The following is a 14961-nucleotide window of genomic DNA, read 5'->3' on the forward strand; positions in this document are numbered from 1 at the left end:
TTTATAGGCACAGCTGATCAATTAATTCTTCAAACCAATAAACTTAAAGGCACAGTAGAAAAACACATGATGTCATCATTAAAACGAATACTGAACATGCAAAACAAGTGCATGGCTTGACTAACCACTGCAGCAGCCATATAAATGCATAATTATCCACAAGCACTATAAAATGTGAATAATAGTTATTAAGTGTGTTTAAGCTGTAAAGAAACTATTAGGGCAGGATTCAAGAAACCTCCATGTAAGAGTTAACAAGTCTTACATGGAGGCTGCAGTTAAACGGTGTGATGTCAGCATGCCATGCATATTCATGAAGGCATGCTGAATCACACCCTAGGCTAACACGGTCCGTGTAGGAAAGTAGGGGGCGTGTCTGGACGGCGAGTCTTGCAAAGGGATATGCCCCCCCAGAAGAATCACAGTCCCGAAAGGAAACACCCACAAGTGAGTCCGCAGAAATGTTAAGAAGCACAACAGCACACATGCCGCCACAGACTATAAACCCAACTGTAATGTAAAACGTAAAAATCAACAGTTTAATTTTTTTTTTTATAATTTCAAAAAAGTTTGCCCGTAATTGTGCTCGTTTGCATGGGTGTGCCCTTCGCTTAGCCACAGTTAGCACTCATTGGAAAAGCATATAAGATCTAAATCTGTAAATTAAGCCAAGTCGCAATAGCATAGCGATAGAGATGTCGGCCAAAGAGGAGGTAGTCACGGTTCGAGCCCCAACAACATCATTTTCTATTTTGAGTGAAATAAGCACGAAACAATCCCCTGATATATATGTATATATGTATATATATATATATATATATATATATATATATATATATATATATATATATATAAAACTATAATTTAAGTAAAATGTAATGAAATGGGCCATGTATTTTTGGGGAAATCGAACACAATAAAAAAAAAATTGTATAAGTGCCCATAGCTGAGCAGCGCTCTAACAAGCTGAGTATGATTGCCCGCAGGTGAGCAGTGGTTTAACAGGTGTAATATGAGTGCCCGGAGTTGAGCAGCACTCTAATTTGCTGAAAATGTGTGCCCGTAGTTGAGCAACATTTCTCATAGCGTAATATGCGTGCTCATAGCCAAATAACGCGTTAACCAGCGTAACCCATTTGCGCAGAGCTGCGCAGCGTGCCAACTGGCTTACCAGCGGGCAACATTGAGCAACCTGTATCAAAGCCACCTTTACACAGACACACCTCCTAGCCTATCTAGACATTAGTAAAATTAAAAAAAAAAGCAATGCCCAGTCTCGAAACCAGGATACTGTGCATCATAGGCAAAGTACTCTACTACTAAGCCATAACAACTGCACTGAACAATGCAGTATTAGCATATATATAGGAATGAATGGAAATAGAAGCATGACAAATCAGGTTTGTTTAAGCTGATACAATTCCAAAATGGCCAATCACAGATAAGTGCGGGGAAAAACGGCATATATATGCCGCATAGGTGGGAATACACAGCATAACTGATTGTGGAACCTATTTGCAGTCAGGATGGCAGGTGTAGGAGAGGGCAGTCACTTCCGAGCACAGAGGTGGGGTGTTGAGGAGTCCAAATATATGATTTGGCTGCTAGTCCACGATCATGAGGCTCAACTCATGCAGGGCCAGGTTCTGTGGGGAGTGTACAAGGCAGAGGCATGGAACCAGTTGGCACATGATCTCACCAGTGCCACAGGCATACCAAGGACTGGTGAACAGGTCCATCACCACCATGCAGACCTGAAGAGACAAAAGCAGGACCAGCTGAACCGTTGGATCCAGGAGGCCCGGCAAATGCCCAACACCCCACTACTGAGTAAGTATCCATGTAATTACGTATGTAAGAAATTATCCTAGCTGGTATTATGGAGATGTATGTTCCAATATTACTTCATTTATATTACAGCTGCAGGTGTGCGTTCCGCGAATCGGCAAGCTTATGGTGATAGGCTGGAGCTGTTGCGCCACCAGGCAGGTTAGTAATTATTTTTCTGTAATTGTTATACAATAAAAGTGAGACAGCTTATAAAAGAATTCAGTGTAGTTACATATTAATAAAGTTCAAATAACACTAGAAGAAAGATTCTGCTAGTATTGCATGATTAGATAAGTGATGTAGCCTGTAATCCAGAAATAAAAATTAAACAAGTCTGAAATAGAGATTTTCCACCTGTATTGTAATATCAGATAATCTGCTGCAGCCTGAAAATTAGTGGTAAACAAGCTAAAGACAATAGACATGTGTCAAATACATCCCCTTTTAAAATCTGCCATATGAAACAAGTGAGTCTGTTGGAAAGGATTGTTGTAACAAAGTAAGACATGTTAATAACACCTAGAATTAAGTATCATCCTGAATTGTAAAAATAAAACAAGTGAGAGTGTGAGAAAGAGGTATGAATCGACCAAGAAAGCTGTCATAACTCTTGAATAATGTATACTGCAGTCAGTACATAATGAAATGAATGAGACAGCCACAACTAAACAGTGAAATGTTTGTAATAAAGTACTGAAGCTGGAATGTGTCTGTCCCACAATTTGGATATGTTGCTGTACCCTTGCAATATGGAGATAGTATGGTTGTATGAAATAATGAACATCCACAGTTGTCTAGAGCCATATAAATCAAATGTAGCAGGATACTGTTCCTGAACACAACCAGATATGAATGTGTATGACTAAAAATGCAATGTAAATGAATGTAGCAGTAACAGTCCCATCACCAACATTCCTAAGGTTACATATAGGAAACTGTACTAAGACCTGTTGGGTATATATCTGCAGCTACTAGAGATGTACAGCATATGTGTAGGTAGTTGAAGTTGTTAATGAAATATTTCTTCACCCTACCCTATATTCACAAATAATGCCATTCCACAACAAACTGGGTATGTGTATTCACAATTAATTCCTATGGACATTTGTCCTGTTGGTTCAAACATATTTGCATGTACATTGATGCAAGTGCCCTGTTCACATATCCAAACCTGATGGCCTGTTGCCATCAATCAACCCTGCATGCTGGTGGATTGTGTACTGTTGTTCAAAATATGCATGTGTTATGCTTGCTGTTCAATGTTTGGAATTCATGGGTGTTTGGTTAATGGGAATACTGATGCATGCTGTTACAACTAATTTTGAATGGTATTGTTTGTTACTAACCCAAAATGTCATAAAATATTGCTAAACATAGGACAACAGGGAAGGCGGGTTCCAGCGGACCCACCTCTCCCACCTCAGCTGGCGAGTGCACCTGGCACTAGTGCCCAGGCTAGAACCTCCTCCAGTGGCCCTGTGCAACCTTCGGGTGGAAGCACTGCAGGGGATGGGGCTCGTCCCCCCTCTGCAAGCGTGGCTGGAGGAGACCGTCCACTCACCCTCCAAAGTGTCCGGTCTGTGGTGCATAGCGAGATCAGGCATTCTGTGCTTGAGCCCCTACGCCAGCTTGAGGCACGGGTGGCACAACTCATGGGTGTGCCTGCTGCCTGTCCTACACAGCCCCCAGCACAGCCCCATCCTGGGCAGTGAAGGTGGAGTGGCAACTGCCCATGGGTGGGGATCTCAGTTCCACTGTTGCCATCTGTGGGCTCATGGGCTTGCGATATCCAAACATCCGTCCCCGTCAATTGCCCTCCCCACATGTGTCATACTCTGCCCCTGTATGCATCTTGTTTGTCTTGTCTGTTAACCTCCCCTACCTACCTCCCCAAATATACCTACTTCCTGTACCTCACATTCCACTCTCACCTGAAAAAAAAAATAAAAAAAGGGTACTCTGTTCCCGCAAAAAAATTACGTCCCATACATATCTGCCCATTTTGCATACATGTCTGCTGGACATGTGAACTGGTAATTACAATTGGCTGTACAACATATTTTGTTGTCCTCACCCCTCTCTCAGGGGTGGAAGGTTTCAAATTTCACACCAAATTACACACATATTCACAGCTGTTGCTGTTAAAGAAATGGGCAGCTATGGGCCTTTCCTACATCCTTCCTGCAAATCCCGAGCTTGTTTTCCTACTGTCCTACCCTCTTTGTGCCCCCTTTTTCACCACTTTTCTATCTCCCCATTTTATTTTCTTTCAAAGAAATTAGCGCAGGTGTGTGCGAGAGTAAGCACTTTTAAGCAGTTGTAAATGGGTGTGCGCTTGTGTGCGCTTAGCTAAGCGTGTGTGCGCGAAGCTAAGTGACATTGTGCATGCGTGAGCTCCACGCAAACCAGCGCTAACCCACTTACAACTGCTTAAAAGTGCCTTAGTCATTCTGAATGACAAGGCCTGTAGTCTGCTCATCAGCAAAATAAAAATCCTCTGTCAGTCTCGAACCCAGGAAACACTAGTCTGCATGACTTACCACTAAGCCATGACTGATATACAAGAACTTTGTGCTGAAAGCAATATATCATGAAATAGTAGGACTGAATGTAAAGGGAATATAGGAAGTCTATTACACAAAGCTTGTCTTGTATCTTTACTGGCAATTCTTGTGGATTTGAATTACATTAGTGTCAGAAGAGAAACAGCCATGCTAGTAGGTAGGTAGTAGGTAACAATGTGACAGTAGCACCTTGCAAACCTCACACACTATCAGAGCAGGATAAACACTGCCATATTTGAATAGGTAAGAGGCCAGACCACAACTATGACTGATTTACAGGGATGTTCCTGATTTGAAAACAAATGTTAACTGTGCCCCACTGACTCCCTGTGAAATGTACTAACAGTAGGCAGAAAGGTGTGGAATCCCACATAATGGTAACTGTCAATTACTTAAAGTATGCACTACTTGCATGTCAGAAATGGTGTAGTAATACATATGCTCAAAATACCCCACAGTCACAACTGCAGAATATCTGAACTATATCACGGGTGTATCCCACTGATATGTACCATTCCCTGAGGCTGATAAAAGATACACCTGAGAGTATCTGAGGCCTGCAAGTGTCAAAAACTCACAAGCATAACATTCTGTCTGCTGTCACACACTCTGTGAAAAGCTGTAGAATTGCTTCCACAAGCACACCCTCATGTAGGAGTACAACCCAGAAATATCAAAGGATGTACCCAACTAATAAAATAAGGACAGTATAGCAGTTTACAAGTGCTGCATGTGCCTGCTATCCATAACTGTTAGTACAAAGTACAAGGCCCCACTACTGTTCAGCAGCAAAATAAAATACCCTTGTAGGTGTCAAGCCCCACACCTTGGCCAGACCAGACTGCATGCAGTACCACCAAACCACACCAAACATATAAGGAATTGCTGCTGAAAGAAATATAGCAAGCATTACAAGGAGTGAATGTAAATGGAAAATAGGAAAGCCATAGCAACACATTCCAGTAAAGACACCTAGCAGTCCTTCAAGGAGTGAATGTAAAGGTTAAATAGTGAAGCCACAGCAACAAATTGCAAGAGCCACTGTTGTATACCAGTTATTCCACAAGTCCCACAGGAAAGCACATACTCCCATTTAAACAGTATTAGTATTATTAGGTATCAGTTTTTTAGAAAAGGTTTTTAGAAAAGCCACATTTTGTAACTCCTACCTGCATTATAATAGTTCCCACCCCTCACACTGTAAGAAAAATATAGTCAAAGGACAGTTTGTGAGGGGTTCAAGGATGACAAGCAGGGATTTTGACTTCACACTAGAAAGTGATAGGTTAGAATTAATGTTTTTAGAAAGGGGCTACCCTATTGAATTTATTCGGGATATAAGAAAAGAAGTTGAGATTGGTAGGAAGGATAAATTTCGTCCTATAAAAGGAATTAAAGAAAATATGAATTTAAATGGAAATAAGGGTGAAAAAGGGAAGGATGAAAATATACAGAAAAGATTAATAGTAGAATTTAATTCTATCAATAGGAATATAAAAAGTATAATAAATAAAGAATGGGAGAAATTTATATCCTTCACTGACATGGAAGAAGTTAAAAATATGACACCTGTTGTTACATATAAGAATCCGATATGTATGCGTAACATGTTTGAAAGTACAAATATGGACAATAGGGAAATAGGTTATAGGAAGAAAGGCACCTTCAAATGTGGAAGGTGCAAACAATGCCCCTACATAATGAACGAGGATGCGATTATTATTACTAGTAGGAATATGAAGTTAAAAGGAAGGGAACACTATAATTGTGATACACAAGGTGTGGTATATATAGCTGTATGTCAAAAATGTTTTTCATTTTATGTAGGGAAGACTGAGAGATCCCTAAAAAGGCGTATATATGAACATATATATGACATCAGTAGGTCTAAAGAGACGAACGCCTTATATAAACATAAGATGGAATGTAATGAAGCTGATTATTTATGGTTTATAATAGAGCAAGTAAAACGTGATGCAAGAGGAGGCCCATGGGAAGATATTCTGGAGAACAAAGAACTGTGGTGGCAAGTGAGATTAGATGCAAGTAGGAAACCGGGTCTTAATGACATGGTTTCTGTGAAACCCGTATTAAAATTAAAAGCTAATAAAGTATGAAATTAATGAAGCTTTTACAATATATTGATCTTGAACAACAACTATCTTATTTTAACAACACAATATTTTAATAGATACTCACTGTTTGAACATATTTTAAATATTTAATTAGATTATTATAAAATATGCATAATTTCAATCAATTTATTTATTTATTTATTTAATTATCTATTTATAATCAATTCAATAATATTTATTAAGATATACAAAGTTATAAATGGATGAATTAATTTTATAATTGTCATTATTTTTACATTGCTATAATGAAATTTGGTATGTCATAGCAAGGTTTGTACACAAGATGGTGATGTTTCACAATGAGTCTATGAATGATATTGGAAGTCTGGTTACATGAATATGTATGAGTTTTCTTAAAATATTCATGAGCTGTGAAATAGGATTGGTGCATTTGAATTTTATTTTTAATTGGAAGGGTGATTTTATTGGAAAATTATGTTTGATTAAAGTATAAAAATGGAAATGGTTTATTAATTAGTTGTCTGATGAAGTCCTCGTGGAGAGGGACGAAAACGCATGTTTTTGTATGTTATCGTGAAGAGCGTTAATAAATCCTTTTTATAACTATCGTTTGCAAGTCTTCCTACGACTCTTATAGCATTTTGAAGTGAATTTTTAGTTGTTGGTGTGCTACGTTCCATCCTTTTGTGATTCTAGGTATCAGTTAACATACACACCGAGAAGAATGAATTGGAGGAAGCAGTAGTCAGGTTTCAGTACAACATGCATTTCAATCTCCTCTCTGATCCAGCTGGTGAATCTGGGAATCTTGAGGCAATGTTACAACTGCCTCATGTACACAGACAACCCTCTCCTCCTCCCAGCAAATTCCAACACATGTGAGAGATGCAACCATATAGCCAAACTGGAGGCTAAGCTCTCTCAACTCAGTACTGGTGAAACCTGTCAGGAGGAGAAGGAAACCACAGTCACTATAATTCCAGTCTCACATAGACCTACCACGACAGCAAACCAAACACATAAACACACAAAAACATACTCAGAGGCTCTAAATAAAAATCTGCTTAAGCAGCAGAGACCTCCAAAGCAGACACGCAAGCAACCGCTACCCCAAAACAGAACACGTACAACACATAGCACACAAAGCCAGTGTGCCGAACAGTCACAGCCCTTAAGGCTAAACAACACACCTGATACACTTGTAATAGGTGACTCTATCATCAGGCACACTGATGTCCCGCTCACCAGGCTAAACAAGGGAAGGTCATGGTGAGCTGCCTGTTGGGCGCTAGGATCCGCCACATAACACAAGCACTCAGGTCACTCCAAGGCAAGTACAAATATGACTCAGTCATTGTCCATGCTGGTGTGAATGACCTGAGATGTACCTCCCTGGATTACATGAAAAGAGATATAGAGGAGCCCTCTGAGCATGTGGCCCAGGCCGGTATGACCCTGACCTTGAGTAGCATCTTCCCCTCACCAAGAAGTATGCCACAATATGAAGACAAGATGATCAATTCCAACAATTGGCTTAAGTATCGGTGTCATTCAAAGGGGATCCAATGCCTGTCAGCCTAGGATGACATGCTCGACAAAACATGATGCTTTGCTAGGGAAGGCTTGCACCTGTCACCCCTGGGCTTTCGGGTATTGGCAAAGGCTCTTGCTACCCCCATAGTGCCTTTTTTAGGCAAGGCTCAAAAGACAAAATCACCTCCATGGGTATCACAAGGGATAAGAAACTAATAGTAATGCTACTCAATGCCAGCAGTGTAAACCTCAAGATGCATGCACTGGCAACTGTCCTTATCATGGAGAACATCAATATCTGTGCAGTAACAGAATCCTGGTTCAAGGCTCCAGAGAGCACCCCAGCACTGCCAGGTTATACCTCATACCATGCTTGTTGGCCCCAAAACTTGCATCGAACCAGAACAGGAGGGGGAGTATCAATATTCATCAAAGATACACACACCTCCAGGTTGGTGGCACAGCACGAAGCATCAGAGACTATCCATGTGCAACTAACAGTGGGTAAAACTGCCTTCCAGTTTATAGCATACTACAGACCACCCTCCCAAACCCAGGAACCCCACTTGGCCTTCCTGAGAACACTGGAAAATATGAAGGTCTCTCCAAACACCATTATATTGGTGGACTTCAACTACCCAAACATAGACTGGGAGCATTACTCTAGCTACAACACCCTAGCTCAAAGGTTCCTAGCATTTATAAACTCAAATGCTATGGAACAACTTATTACCACTTCCACAAGAGGGGAAAACATACTGGACCTGATCATCACCAACATGGGGACTCTATGCTCCAGACCAGAAGTGTATCCCTCATTGGTAAGAATAGGCCATAAACTAAACTCACTGGATATTCACATCCCGACCCCACCCCCTACCCAGAAAACCACAGTGTAAAACTTCTCTACAGCAAATTCCACACCCCTCAAAACCGAGGTGGAATCCTTCAAAGCCCCCGGGCCTGTGGAAAATATGGCCCAGACTGCAGAATCCTTTATAAATACATTCTATGAACACCTTCAGGAATGCATGGATCATGCAATTCCAAATAAAAACAAGACCCAATCCTCCAAAGGCAGACGTCCTGTCTGATGGACCACAGCCATAAACAAGCTATATAATTGAAGGAGGAAGCTACTACATGATAGAGCAAAATCCCAAAAAGGTAAGGCATATCTGATCAGTGTTAGCGAAATACTATGGGCACTCATAAAATTGCCTAAGGCCAGCTTCGAGAGAAGAATTTCACAGGACACTAAGGATAATCACAAGGCTTTCTTTAGTTATGTTAGGGACCTGGGTGGGAATTCCCAGATATGCTCAGAATTAGTCCAAAATGACCAAAAATACACCGAACCCACAGACATTGCCAACATCCTAGCTGACAGGTTCAGCGCAAACTCCCCCCCTCCCCACCAGAAGGGCAAATATCTATCTCAGCAGAGTGCTGCCCCCCTGACATCTCAGATGCTCAGGTAAGAGCCGCCCTCTCCAAAGCAAACAACACAGCATCAATGGGACCAGATGGTGTCCTGGGCTGTGCCCTACATGAACTTCAAGATGAGCTAAACCCAAACAAAAAACTACTGTTCAATCCCAGCATGACCACAGGATATGTACCAAAGAGTGGTTTACAGCAACAGTGGTCCCTCTACACAAAGGTGGTGCCTCATCGGATCCTGGAAACTATCGCCCCATAAGCCTGACTAGCTTGGTCTGCAAAGCTATGGAAAGGATCATCATGGACCTCATAAATAAAGATATTGGGGACCTACAGACACTGGATCCTACCCAGTTCGGCTTTGTTAAGGGCAGATCCTGCCTCTTAAACCTGGTTGATTTCTTTGAAACAGTCACCAAGGCCATTGATGGGGGAAGGTGGTCCACACAGCCTACCTGGACCTCGCAAAAGTCTTCAGTACAATACCCCACTCAGGCATTATAGATAAGCTCACCAGCTTAAATATAAACCCCTGTGTCACTAGATGGGTTGCAAACTGGCTCAAGGACAGAACCCACATGGTTAGAATTGCTGGAGCCATGTCAGACTCCAAACCAGTTACAAGTGGCATCCCACAAGGCTCAGTCCTGGGACTTCTCCTGTTCGGTATATATTTCTCAGAGGTACAGGCCAACACGGAAGGACTGTTGCTGACCGAGTTCGCAGATGACTGCAAACTGGGCGCTATAATCGACTCTCCAGCTGACACAACCATCCTCCAAACGGGCCTCATAGAAACAGACAACTGGTGCCAGAGCCATGGCCTCAAAATGAATGCCACAAAGTGTATAGTCATCCCCTTTGGCAAAAACAAAGTGCCCACAAATTACCACATAGATGGTAATCCATTAAGTACAGAAGAAGTAATTAGGGACCTGGGGACCCAAGTTGATAGCAATCTCTCATTTAACAACCACGTGGCCAAAGTGGTTAGAAACACATTTTATATAGCCCACCTAATCATGATTGGATTCACATCTAGATCAGGGGAGGTCATCGTGCCTCTTTTCTCATCCCTCATCAGGCCCATAATTGAGTACAATGCCCCTTTTGGGATGTACCTTACCAGACACCTGCAGCAACTGGAAAGACCCCAAAAGTACCTCACCAAGAGGATCAAAGGGCTCACACAGATGCCATATGCTGCCCGGTTAACAAAACTCCATACTCAGTGGCATACCGCCTGCTCAGAGGTAATCTTTGCCTGACATATAATGCCATGTCCAACCCTGAAGTAATGGACATGCTGCACCTCAGAAAATCCAAATCCCATCGAGCTACACGCTTGAGAGACTTGAACCTCAGCACTGACATAAATAGGACATGCTGGAGGGACAGATTCATAACCCAGAGGCTCCCTTCACTCTGGAATAAAATCCCAGTCCAGGTTAGGCAGAATCCCTCATTGACTCTCTTCAAGAGGAATCTTGATGAGTGGATGGGGATCGAGGTTTACCTGGTATCACTTCTGTGTCACTGTTAGACAGAGGCACAGTATACTAACCTCGAAAAAGGGCATAGCAACATTAATTTAAAATGGGTGGCAAAAGCCAAACACACTCTGTCTTGGCTTATAAATGTCCTAGGGCAGATAGCCTAGTATGAACCTATGAACCTATGCACCTATGAACCTATACCCACACCCCCAGGTTGTTGCCACAGCGTGATGCATCACAGACTATCCATGCCACAGCATGATGCATCACAGACTATCCATGTGCAACTAACAGTGGGTTAAACTGACATCCAGTTGATAGCCTGCTACAGACCACCCTCCTAAACCCAGGTAACCCACTTGGCCTACTTAAGAATACATAAATATCTGCAGGTGTCTCCAAACAACAATATATTGGGCAGCATCATTTACCCACACATAGACTGTGAGCATTACTGTAGCTCCAACACCCTAGGTGAAAGGTTCCTAGAATCCATACACTCAAATGCTATGGAACAACTTGTTACTACTCCCACAAGAGGGGAAACCATGCTGCACCTGATCATCACCAACATGTGGACTATATGCTCCAGACCAGAAGTGTATCCCTCACTGGTAAGATGACACCATAGACTACTCTCACTGTATATTCACATACCAACCGCAGCCCCTGCACAGAAAACCACAGTCAAAATGTTGTGTATGGCACACACATACCTCATGTGTGAATTGACATTACTGATATAATATATGTCATACAATATTAAAAGCAACACCCAACACACATGGACAAACTGTGTGACAAAAACACACATAGCATTTGTACGATTCAAACCCCTACCTAACTATGTTATGACACTAGAAAGAGATGCATTAGCAGAGGACGCTATTCACATTACTGGGAGGTTTTTCTTCTGCTGCTATATTTATAGGGTGCTGACATCATCAGTGTTTAGAAAGAGGAATGTACATCATGTAGTGTGTTCTTCTAGTTGCCAAAAGGGACCTTTCTTTCACACAGAATTGCACACACACACTGCACATGTGAAGGATTTAAACCCCTACCTAACAATGTTATGACACTAGGGAGAGACGCATAAGCAGAGCGCGCTTTTCGCATTACTAGGAGGTGTCCCTTCTCCTGCTATACGTATAGGGTGCTGACATCATCAGTGTTTAGAAAGAGGAATGCACATCATGTAGTGTGTTCTTCTAGTTGCCAAAAGGGACATTTTTTTACACAGAATTGCACACACACTGAGTACTTGCAGGATTCAAACCCCTACCTAGCTATGTTATGACAGTAGAGCAAGACACATTAGCAGAGCATGCTATTCACATTACTGGGAGGTTTCTCTTCTCCTGCTATACTTATAGGGTGCTGACATCATCAGTGTTTAGAAAGAGGAATGTACATCACATCATCAGTGTTTAGAAAGAGGAATGTACACCATGTAGTGTATTCTTCTAGTTGCCAAAAGGGACATTTCTTTCACACATAATTATACACACACCAACTGAGCATTTGCAGGATTCAAACCCCTATCAAACTATGTTATGGCAGTAAAGAAAGACACATTAGCAGAGCATGCTATTCGCATAACTGGAATGTTTCCCTTCTCCTGCTATACTTATAGGGTGCTGACATCATCAGTGTTTAGAAAGAGGAATGCACATCATGTAGTGTGTTCTTCTAGTTGCCAAAAGGGACCTTTCTTTCACTCAGAATTGCATATACACACTAAGCATTTGCAGGATTCAAACCCCTATCTAACTATATTATAATACTAGAGAAAGACGCATTAACACAGTGTGCTATTTACATTATTGTGAGGTTTGCTTTCTCCTGCTATACTTATAGGGTGCTGACATCATCAGTGCTTAGAAAGAGGAATGTACATCATGTAGTGTGTTCTTCTAGTTGCCAAAAGGGACATTTAGTTCAAACAGAATTGCACACACACTACCCCCCCCTCTCCAATTACAGGCACACACACTGCGCATTTGCAGGATTCAAACCCCTACCTAACTACATTATGACACTTGAGAGAGACACATTAGCGGAGCATGCTATTCAAATCACTGGGTATCTTCCCTTCTCCTGCAGTATTTATAGGGTGCTGACATCATTATTTATAAAGAGGTATGTACATCTATTACTATCTGTCAGTAAGGGGGATAGCATATATATGCATTAACAGCTGCCTACTTCAGGTTCACATATGCACATCAGCACTGCCAGGTCATGTTTTATACCATGCTTCGTGACCACAGGACCTGTAACACACAACGCAACCAGTTCAGACCACCCCTCCCATATCCAGGAACCACTCTTTGTTTCCCTGGGAACAGTGTAGGATATGAAGGTGTTCACATACACCATTACAGTGGTTAACTTCAGGTACAGGTATATTGAGTGGGGGAACTACTCAGGCCTCAACAACATCCCCCTACAGCCACTACAATTTGTGAATCCATGTGCTATGGCAGGACCAATCACCACAGCCACAAGGGGGAATACATATTGGACCTGACCATCTGCAACATGGGGACTCTATGTTCCACACCAGAGGTAGACCACCATTGTTAATATCTGACCATAACCTACTTTCCCTGGGCATCCATATCCCATCCCCACCCCCAGGCAAGGAAGTCACTGCAAACAAAGTATTTATCAAAAGCAGACTTTGCACTTGTGAAGACTGGGGTGGAAGACTTCAAAGGACCCATGCTGGGGGATTATACAGGACACTCTACGTAATCCTTGACAATTGCATTCTATGAGCATCTGGAAGGTTTGCATTGATCATGCTATCCCAAATAAACCCAAGACTCCTCCACAACAGGAGACCTGTCTGGTGTACAACAGCCATATATAAGCTGTACAACAGAAGGAGGGAGCTAATACATTACAGAACAATATCCCACAGAGGGAGGACGTCTCTGAACAGTATTGGCATAACACTTCAATCCCTCAAAATCATCACTTCAAAGTGTTGACAGTGAAATTGTCCAGACACTGCAGATAAGGCTCCCCTCAGTCTGTAATTGATGCCCAATTACTGTTATAAGTTCTCGCCAACCCTCTTCCAGCAAACACCAGCCACATGGATGTGACATTGCAAATTCAACCCCTGGGATCTCCACTGTGTACCTGCTTGATGGAGGCACAGCACACTAGCCTTAAACGGTGCCTTCTGTGACCTACTTTACAGAGGCACAGTAGCCTACTGTACTGGGGATGCAGACACCAAACACACTCTGGCTAAGCTTGTATTCCCTAGGGCAAACAGCCTAGTATTGACCTCTACACCCATATGTTTAATTTTCGGATGAACAATATTTGTTGCCGATAAACTGTTTGCAGGTCTTTATTGCCATAGCTTTCCCTGTTTCTATGAACAACTTGTGTATCTGTGGATGATGTTTGAATATGAGATGGATCCACTATTTAACTTATGTCTCTGTTGTCATTTAACTGTGTGCACTGGACAGATTGCTGTATTAACACATACAAATGCCAGATATGTGTGGCCAACTGCTAAACTGAGACATGGCCTAAGTGTGTGAGCATGCCCAGTTCAGGCTTTCCATGGCTTTTTGCCTGACATATGTCTCATTTATCAAAGTGTGCGAGCATGCTCAGTGTGAGCTTTTCATATGTTGAAATCTGCAGTCCACCACATTTGTGGTTGTGTGTGAACTTCAACAATATGTCACATTTATAGTTGTGTGTTGGGAGTCATGTTGTGTACTTACTGCCCAACTGCTTTGTGTCTGAACCCAACAGGGATTATACTGTGCCTGCAGGGTTTCCATGGGATAGTTTGCATACAGTTATCAACATCCTTTCATACTGACCAAACACTGTAATATCATATAGTGTACTGGTTCAATACTTTCACTGTGGTGGACAGTATCCTGGGTTTCAGAGCTATCACTGCTTTAAATCTTCATAGTGAGCACACCAGACTGGTTAAGGGCCAGTTGTGCACATATG

The sequence above is a fragment of the Protopterus annectens genome, chromosome 2.part0 (genome assembly GCF_019279795.1).
Source record: "Protopterus annectens isolate FY-2018-M chromosome 2.part0, PAN1.0, whole genome shotgun sequence".
Classification (NCBI taxonomy): Eukaryota; Metazoa; Chordata; order Ceratodontiformes; family Protopteridae; genus Protopterus; species Protopterus annectens.